Source organism: Sebastes fasciatus, chromosome 3 (genome assembly GCF_043250625.1).
Source record: "Sebastes fasciatus isolate fSebFas1 chromosome 3, fSebFas1.pri, whole genome shotgun sequence".
Classification (NCBI taxonomy): Eukaryota; Metazoa; Chordata; class Actinopteri; order Perciformes; family Sebastidae; genus Sebastes; species Sebastes fasciatus.
In genome coordinates this window covers 29,632,108-29,642,350 of record NC_133797.1, presented here as the reverse complement: position 1 = coordinate 29,642,350, position 10,243 = coordinate 29,632,108, and positions in this window count along the sequence as shown.

The following is a 10,243-nucleotide window of genomic DNA, read 5'->3' as shown; positions in this document are numbered from 1 at the left end:
CAACTGCCCTCCAGAATGACACATATACTGTGAGTGTTTAGTGATATCATTTGTCTGTTCCTTCCAAGACCCGTTACGAAGCACTGTTGAAAAAATACATCACTTTTATGATGTGACAACGTTATGCTTGAGGTTTGGTTAAGTTTAGGCACAAACATGACATAGTTAGGGTTATGAAAAGATCGCGGTTTTGGTTGTGTTTGGAAAAAGTCAACAGCGACTTTGAATTTATTCATGCTGAAGCCCTCCAGCTGACATATTAATGATGGCTCTTGTTCGTCGGAAACAAGGAGGAAGTCAGGTGACGTTTCTATAGAGCAACACAGACCATGTAGGGAGGTTGGGTTTGAATGGATGCGGTAAAAATTTTTTTTACTTAAACGCAGGAGACCGCTGTTCATTTCCAGTTTCCAACCGACTGTAATCTGTTTGTACTTTTTCAACCATGATCACAGTCGTTCCGTAACTCTAACCACATTTTTATTAGTATAACCATGGCAACAAAGGTAACCTATCCTTAACGAAGTGGTAATTGTAACCCAGTTAAGCTTTGGGTATTAAGTTTCTCTTAAATGTATTTGCTGTTGCAAATTAGTGGTATATAAACATCATTTCTCAGAAACAGGGTTGCATATGCAGCCCACCAGTGCCCTTAAAAACTCACAGGCGCGTTCTTTTAATGTCTTTGATCACGCTGACATTTTAAAGGGGTGTGTGAGGTGTGTGTGGCTGGAGACAGAGGACTTGCGGTGGCGTGGTGGCGTGGTGTTGTTGTTATTTGGTTTGAGGTTGATGTTCGCGTCGACGCTCGACACACAACTAACCAGATCCAGACCTGCATGCGGAGGAATAACCTCAGATTTCCAGCGTTGAGCAGCTGTGGGCACCGAGCCACATACTGAGAATGTACATGTACCGTATATATACACACACACACACACACACCAGCTTGTCGAAATATAAGCAAGGGTGTGCACACAGTGAAACAGATGAAAATATGTGCACCCACACACACATTAAGAACACCCAACAAGTTCAGAGGTATCAGGCTGGAATGAGTTGCAACTGAGAGTAGTGGCCAAACACACATTGTGACGTTATTATCAGAAAACAAACACGGCACCATAGTTCATACGCCCGACAACCACACACTCACACTACACACACAAACACACACACATCAGTGTGACACATGACATGGTGGGACTGAAATACAACAGACAAGGTATTCTTTTAATGTTCTTTTAAAGCTGCATTCTTCATTTAATGGTGCCTTATTGCACATATTGTCTCTGTTATAGCTTAACTTTTGGCAGGCTGTGTGTCCGTGTGTGTATGAATCTGGTCATTGTAACAGTTTAACAGCTGGCTCATTATCTGAGTTTATACACACACACACACACATATGAAATCCCCATCAGGCCTCGACCACATCAATTCATCTCAAGTATTTCCCTCAATTCATTCAGTCCATTTCAAAGTTTGCATGTGTTAGTGTGTGTTTCTGTCGCCGCTGGCTTCTTCTCGTTTTCACGCAGCCAATGAGTAAATATGTGTCTTTTCTTCCCACAGGATCACGTCTAAAAATAAAGACAGGTTGTTCTAATTTAGCTGTAAGAGGCTAACGGACACAGGGAGGACAGTTTATGTTGGTGGCATAAATACGCTAATGATAAGGCTCATTATTTTCAGATTTTCACCAAAAAAAATGCCACTATCTCATAAAAGGAACAGATCTGTTTGAAGTCATTTTCAGTCAGATTTTCTCTCCACACACCCAAAAGAAGCTACAAAAAGAGAATAATGACTGTAACTTTCAGTCCTGGATAGAGAAAGTGAATAGAAAGTGTACCAAAGTCCTCCAAACTATGTAAAAGTATGAAGTGTTTAATCACATTAATTCCCTGATTAATATGTTTAAATATAATGCAAAAACAGTGAACTTTATCTAAGCAATGGCATTACAGTGCCATGAGGTGTTTAGCTTTTCTCTGAGCGCTACAACATCTGGAAGATGAACACAGACTGCAGTTGAAGCCTGGCAGCGAGTTGAAGTGAAGAGGATGTTACAATAAGAAGCCCACTTTCCATCACCTCCATCTCAGTCTGTCGTCACTGAGAGCTGCACTGAAGTGTAGAATGTAAAACAAATCCTGTCACTGGAACATCTCCCGGTTTTCTGTTGTCAAATATTTGCCTGGCTTAAAAGCAAAACTCGATTCATCACAAAATGCTCACAGGCTCTATGGATCTATGTTGCATAATTGTGATAATGTGAAATGAGTAGCCAACAAGCTGACGTTAGCACCCGGTGAAGTTTTCTCTCCTTTATGCAAATAGTTCAAGCAACCAGGATGGCTTATAAATCACAAATTGCTCTGAGAATCCAGTTTGACGGGCCGCGTTCCGGTAGTTTGAACCAAGTTTTAAAATTAGTGTAAATCCACTTTAAAACTGCAGTTAAGTAACTTTGAGCAAATATGATACATCCGTCGTCTGACTATGTGTTGATAACACGGCACTGACAGGCGAAAATTAACTAAATGGGTTTTATTTTCATAAAAAAAAGCAAAACAGCGGTGGGTAAGTAATGTAATCGCGTATGCCCGAACACCGTGCAACACCGGTAACACCGACTACCGCGGAAAGCCTAGTCTCTGAGCAGCTGTCGATCACTGCTCGTGAAGCTGGCGAATTCCAATCAAACTAGGCTGCGCTGATCAAATATGAATCAATATTCTGTTACTGTAATGCTCATTTCTCACCTCAAATGTTTTCAGAAACATCTTGTTGTGTACCGTTTATCTGTAAAATGAGAAAGTTTGTGACCCGGCCGCTATGTTGAAAACAGTCTAGCCAAAACCAAGGAGCAAACTAAACAGTTCACTGAAATAAGTTCCTGAAAACATTTGAGGCGTTACAGTAACAGAATATTAATTCATAGTTGATCAACGCTGCATAGTTTGACCGTTTGATCGGAGTTCACGAGCTTCATGAGCAGAGATTGACAGCTGCGTTACAGACTCCTCGGCTCTGATTTGTTGTTTCCCTCCGGTCTCTGAAAACTTGCAAATGCCTTTAGGAACACAGGAGGACACAGATTATCTGTCTCAATCACTACTGTCAAGATATAAAAAATAACCTATTTTAGCATATTTCCTCAAAGTTATCAACTCCAGCTTTAATGATCATGTATTTGTTTCTCAAAAACTACAAAAAAAAACCAATATGAGTGTCACATCTATTCTCAAAATATAAAAAAGGTTATGACTGCTTCATTAACAAGACAATCTCAATGCTAACACTGGCGTTAATGGCGTGTCTCATTATTCACTGCCTGCACTGTCCTTTCTGGTCACATTCATTCTCTCTCTTTCTTCATATTGCTGCCGCTGCTAGAAATAGTACATAAAGGAAGCTTGTGGAAATGCCACCGGCGACAGCTTATGACAAAGCTGAGACTACAAGAAGCTATTAGTAAGCCTGCCAAAGAGTCATTAGCAAACAGCAAAGTTTTCACTAAGTACAAACAGACAGAAGCAATCTAGTGAAGCTGTAAAACTGTGTTTCTTTTTCCTTTAGCCTGTCAAAACAGTTCCTGGAAAGCAAGAGAAAGCTAAACTTGAATTGATTTCTGTGATGTCTGGTCAAATAAAAATGAACCTGAGGGAGAAATAATGTGTCCACAGGTAGTAGATGATAAGTGCATATGGTTGTGTGCGTGTGTGTGTGAAAAAGACTTATTGATGCCCACATGTGTGAATAAAGGCTGGCGGTTTTGTCACCAAGCGTGTGAAGCATCACATTGCGGTGACACATCTCTGTGACAGCTCCCAGCGTAAACACCGCAGCTGGCCTTTGACAGTGATAACTAGTGACAAGGAGAGGGAGAGGAGAAAAGGAAGGAAAGGGTAGGACACTTGTAGATAGCAGCCGTAGGCCTGACTTCATGGCTTCACAAAGCGCTTTGAGCAAGAGGCTCTGACAATGCAATCGCACAGAAAAGAGGCGCTCCATGAATCTTGAAACGGCTCCCTGCATGGTTTCAAATTCAATGTCGCTCTACTTTTTGAGCAAAGGCTGTAATTCAAAGGCAAAAAAATACGGATTCATTTAACCTTTTGCCCCACTTTTATATGCATGTGCTTCATTTTAGGTTGTGTTTATGTGCATGTGAGCACTTGCGACCCTTTTCTCTGATGTTGCAAACAGGCGAATCCGTCTGTCTCTTGAAGTCCCTGTGAAACACCAGCCGTTAACTGGCCTAATAAAGAGCCCTGGGTTGTGTTCACCTCTAAGGGCAAACTCCTATAAAACACACACAATGTGGTGTCAGTAAGGACAAATGTGGTGGTCGCAGGCTCCAGCAAAGGTCTCTCTTTCCAGGTTATGAAGCAGGATAGTCATTGTTCATCTTTACAGCTGTCAGTTAGCAGACGAAGCCCAATGCATGCGTCAGCCCTTTCTTTAATAGGGAACACAGCCTCTCTACACAGCCATTGATTTACCTCCTCCTCCACCCTCGCTATCTCTACTATCACCCTGAGGTTTGATCAGCACAAGTTAGATAAGATTTGCCCTGGCTGTGCCCATGCGTGTGTGTAATGAAAAACGAAGGAGAGAATGAAAAAAACAAAAACACAGAGAAACACTGTGTTGTATGTGTGTGTGTGTGTGTGCTCGCTCACCTCGGTGCATTTGTGCTTCTGCATCCGTTCGTAGTTCAGCAGTAAATTGAGCAGCTGTATTGTATCCTCTGAACAAAAGAGGCCCATTTGTATAAATTTGGCTTGTAGAGGGTTTGGCTCTCAAATGCGCCCCTAGCGTAGCAGATTTGATTACACGGGTATCTGTTGCTCTGCCTCAGCGGATAAAACAGGCCTCCATCAATAGAAGAAGTCAACGTGCCCTTCACTCCCACTTCAAACAAAACTTCCATGTGTTGGCAACCAAGTCAGTGGTGAAAGACTGTTTATCTCAACAAACCTGTTTATGTGTCTTGGATATATATGTTGCACATGTTTATTTTATGTTAATGGCAAAGGTTTATGACTATATAACCTGCTAAAATAATGACATTCAGCCTCAGCTGGACTTTGTATTTAGTGCTAATAGCAAATGCTGGGCTAAACTCGGAGAAGCAGCTTGTTACTAAAATGAGAATAGCTGATCTACTTTAAAAGCAAGCCCCCCTTAAAGTCCCCATGAAATGAAAAATACATTTTCCCAGTTTAAATCCTGTGTATCTGTGTTAATTGTTCATTTACCTCATCCAGCACGTGGGGGCATTTACAGAAATTCATCTTTTGGGCGACTGGCTAGCCACTCGTTTGTGGATCGAATCAATAAAAGTTCTTCGATCGAAGTAGCTAACAGAGCAATATGGAGAGAGACAGGAAGAGTTGTGTTTCTCAGTGGGCAAAAATGCTGTTTTCATTTCCAAAACCATGTGTCTGAGGTCTAATTCATTCAAGGGAAACTTCACTGATTTTCAACCGACTGCAGAACATGCAGTGAACGTCCACCGGATGACAACGCCGGCGGAGTCACCGGCAAATATCCCAAACTGTTCACACACTTCACTGCTATGTTCACAGCTATAACGTTCCTGATAACTTCATACTGGCTCTCTCTCTCTCTCTCTCTCTCTCTCTCTCTCTCTCTCTCTCTCTCCCGACCAATGCTCGCTAATATTACGCCGCACACAGCGGATACCAACAGTACCGTCACATCAACGGGCTCAACGGAGATGATGTTGGCAGACTGGCAGTTGAATAAAATCATGTGGCTATAAACTGCTTTTGTAGTTTGAAAAAGACTAAACCCAAAACACTCCATCACCATCTTCCTGAGCTCAGCTGCCTGTTACACCATAGAGACTGACCTCTGGTGGCTCATGCTGAGCACTACAATACATCGTATCAATAAAGCAATAGAAAAATCATACCGTGGGGATTTCTAAATACCCTGGTATACGTTACCATAACACTGCCAAAGCATAGACTAGGCTTGCCGCAGTAGTCAGTCTTACTGGTGATACACGGTGTTCGGGCATACGCGATTAAATTACTTACCCATCGACCCCACCAGCGTTTGGCTGTTTTTTATAGAAATAAAATCCATTTAGCTCATTTTCGCATATCAGCACTGTGTTATTAATAAATAGTCGGATGACGGATGCTACAAACTGAAAATGAAAGTATCTGCTCCGTACGGAGTCTCAGCACAGAGTAGCGAGAGTCAGGTTTCACACACGGGACGAGAGAGAGTTGACCGACAAGACGATGGTGCTGAATTTGGTGTCAAAGCGAAAAGCAAAAGCGCCTATTTGGCAAGATTTCGGATTTATACCAAATGCTTATAGGGAACCATAACGTTAATGACGAGCAGTCACAGCTGGTGTGGACGGCGCCGGGTGGAAACCTGCGGCCTCGCAGCGAAAGCTCGACCACAGAAGCCAGATCAACGTTAGCGCTCAGATATTGACCATCATCTTTTCTTGTAAAATGTCCAGTGTAGTCGGTAACACCGGAGTTTATTAATCGGTGGGAAAATTATTAACAATAACTAATTTTTATTAAAATAAAAATAAAATGAGTGCACTCAAAAGTCTTACCGCCCCCTTTTACAATGCATGTCCAACAAGATGGTCCCAGGTGATGATGGCGATGCTGGTTGAGTAGAGATGGAGATTTTTCTTGGATGAAGATGAGACAGCAGCTTGTGGATGTGGATGTGGACGGCAGATGAGACGAGAGACAGACGATGACTTGAGTCCCAACTGGAGAGCTTTACAAATAACACATGCGCAGGACAGTTACTCATCACAAGTCCATCACAAACGTCCATTAAGATCTACTTTAATATAGTTCCAGCTCTCTGTTCTTTTTCATTAACCCTTAACAACTGTATACAGTTGCTATAAGCTAAAGGGACTGTTTGTAAGAATCAGATATTGGTTGTAACAGCAACACCTGTGGTCGTTAAGTCAACGAAAGTCAGCGTCCTGTTGCTCTCTCTCGCCCGTGAGCACGCGGTACCTGAATGTGAGCGAGCATCCGTCAAAACAGTGAGGCAACACACGTCAGCTAAAACCAAAATATCACTCTGTATTTCACCTGCTTGGCAGTAATGTTAGCTGACCAGACGAAGGTCTCTCCATGAATCAGTGCTGATCCTAGCGTTGGCTTTTCCTGCCTCAGCCTCCCGACGCGGCCGGAAGGCGAGCTGAGCGAGCGAGAACGAGCGCGCTGTATGAGCGAAGGCAAGCAGGCAGGAAGCGGAGCAGAGAACCACAGATACTCCGGCCCTGAATACCAAAGCTACGGTCTCCCCCGCGTTGTTCGACCGCGGCCAACACTGTTTTGCAAGACGGGCTTCACTAGATATAACTTTGCGGTTTTGGTGCTTCCGTGTAGTTTGTGTTGGAGTCTTGTCTGAACAGCGTAGCCACACGCGAACGCGCATGGGACACCGACCCGGATTGATTTATACGTGTAAGAAGTTACAAACAGTCCCTTTCATGAAATTATTATAATAATCATATAGACCGTTTCACAGTTGTAAACGTAAACATTTCAAATGTGTCCCAGTTTATTTCCTGTTGCAGTGGTATCTCAATGACATCTCCTGACAGGAAGTGCACATGGACCCAAGCTGTTGCCTAGCAATGCATCTCTGTTAAAACGGTCTAACTGTAATAATGCAACTCACAGAATACCTCAAAGTACATGAAATCAACATAAACTTCTCAAAATTAAATACACCTTTGCCCTTACAGCAGGGCTCCACAGTTTACATAAAAGTTTAGCTGCAGGAGAAATTACACCTTCAGCACCAGGTGCGGCACTTAGCTAGGTTGCAAGCCTGTACATGACTCATAAGGCACCCAAACACAATTATCATATACAATTATTGAGCTACAACCACTAACTCACCGGGATATCAAATGTTTACAGTTGTAAACATCTCTAGGCAAAGTCGCTGCTCCTCGGTCAACTCTTGTTGTTTTGTGTTAAACTTAAACGCACTAACTTATATTGGTATTAACTTTATTAACTGCTTCAGGACTCAACTGAATCACAGACGAAGATTGTGCCACAAAAGACAGATTACCACTCTGAGTGATTTCTTTGTGCTAAGGCAGAGAGCAATTATTTAAAGGAACAGTAACACAGTAAAAACGTATACTACCCTTGTTACATTAGCATGCTATCTTGCTGAACTAATGTGGTGAACTTTGTAAACACATAAAGGCCCAATTCCAATCCGGCCCCTACAACCTCCCATTTGAACTCCATTTGTAGTCAGACTCACAGCTCGATGAAGCACCTTCTTTAAGGTGGAGGGTAGAAATACTTCCCTCTCTCTGGCAAGGAAATAAATATCAGAATCAGAAATATTTTATTATTATTGCAATGTGCATTATTATAATTTTTTTTTATAAATATAGATATAAATATGTAAAATAGAGAAATCATAAGAAAATATAAATAGGAAATATATATAACGACAGTGCAAATAATACTGCTGAAAAATAAGATATATGCAAATAATATAAAATGCATGCATTTATAAAAATGCAAGAATATTGTTAATAATAATAAAAAATTAAATAATAATGTTCTGTATAAATACATGCTAGTGTAGACGAGATTATTGCACAGCTGAATTATTGCACTAAATTATTGCACTGTTAAGTCAGTATTGCACAGTTGAAGATATAATAAATGATGGGCCTATAGCTCCTGAAAGGGGTAACAAATTATAAATATATATATATACAATCTAATGACTATGTCTACCATTTTCTAGTCTAGACAATGGTATATTTGATCCTAAATACAATCTACTTACTTTATGTTGTTGACGTCTGTATGACAATAAAGTAGAATAAATTAAATGCCTATCAGTTTGAGCAGTTTACAAGTGTTACAAATGTTTGTACAGATAGTCGCACGGAACTGACATTGGATCGCGATACCATTTAGCTCAAAGCACTGCTGTACAGTCTCACAGAGCTGCTAGCATTGCTGTGACTTTATTTATTGATTGCTTTGTTTTTAACGGCAAAGTAAAGTTTGAAGAAGTGCAGCATGTTCGAAACACATCACATCACTTGGAAACAGAAAGGCTGACGTTATATTTGGATATTAGAATATGCTTAATAAAAACTTGTCATTCTAATAAATGAATGAATTGTTTATGAATAAATCTAGCCTGAAGAGAGATGCATGATGTTCATTTAACAGAGCAGGAACTATAATCCCCCAAAGGAAGTTGTGGGCTATGAAGCACTGAGCAAGAAAATAAAGTACAGATAAGTTTAAAACAAAATGAAAAATATTCAAAACTCAATACAAATACAGAATCATCTTCACATCAGCGCCTTGTCTCACTCCAGTGACCACGTAAAGCAAGTTATTTGCAGTTTTTAAGATTTGCAAATGTACAATGCTGTGCTCAATAAAATAACCCCGAATATCACCAAACAAGTAAAGTCAAACTTTAACATAGTTAGCTATCAATACACGTTAAAGTGTATAAAAGTGTGTGCAGTATAGTTGAGTTGTTTATTTCTCCAGTCGTCCGTCAAAACTCTCCAGGAGTTTCTCTCCCGTGTCTCTCTCTCTTTGCTTTCTTAGTAAATAAAAAACATTCAAACTTTGTCTATCGCTCTCTCCTTCAGGTCCAGTTGTTCCAGACCCCGTTTTCTATCTGTGGTTGAAATGCAATGCCTGTCAGGGGAGTACTCTCGCTGGCCAAACGCTGGGCCCCTCCACACACACACACACACACACACACACACACGCACACACTCGCACACACACACACACACACACACACACACACTGGCACATGTCCGTTTAAACCAGCACAATCTAGTACACAAGCAGGACTAAGCACACACGCAGGCTACACACCCCACCTGCAACCTCTTCAATCTAAACCACCCATCGTTCTCCCATTCCTCTCCCAAACCATGAGGGTCCCCAAGCTCCCACCAAAAAAAAAAAAAACCTCTTGTTCTTTAAGCTCCAACCACCATCTCCCACTTCACTTTCCCATTTTCCACATGCCTATATTTTTTGTGACACTGATAAAACACTAGTTCACAAGCTGCAGACATACACTGTTTGATATCAAGGAAAGGATTTGTAATGGTAATCTATACAACTGATGTAATTTATTGATGCATGTGTTCAGATCAGAAGTGGTATGGAAGCGTGTGTGTGTATGTGTG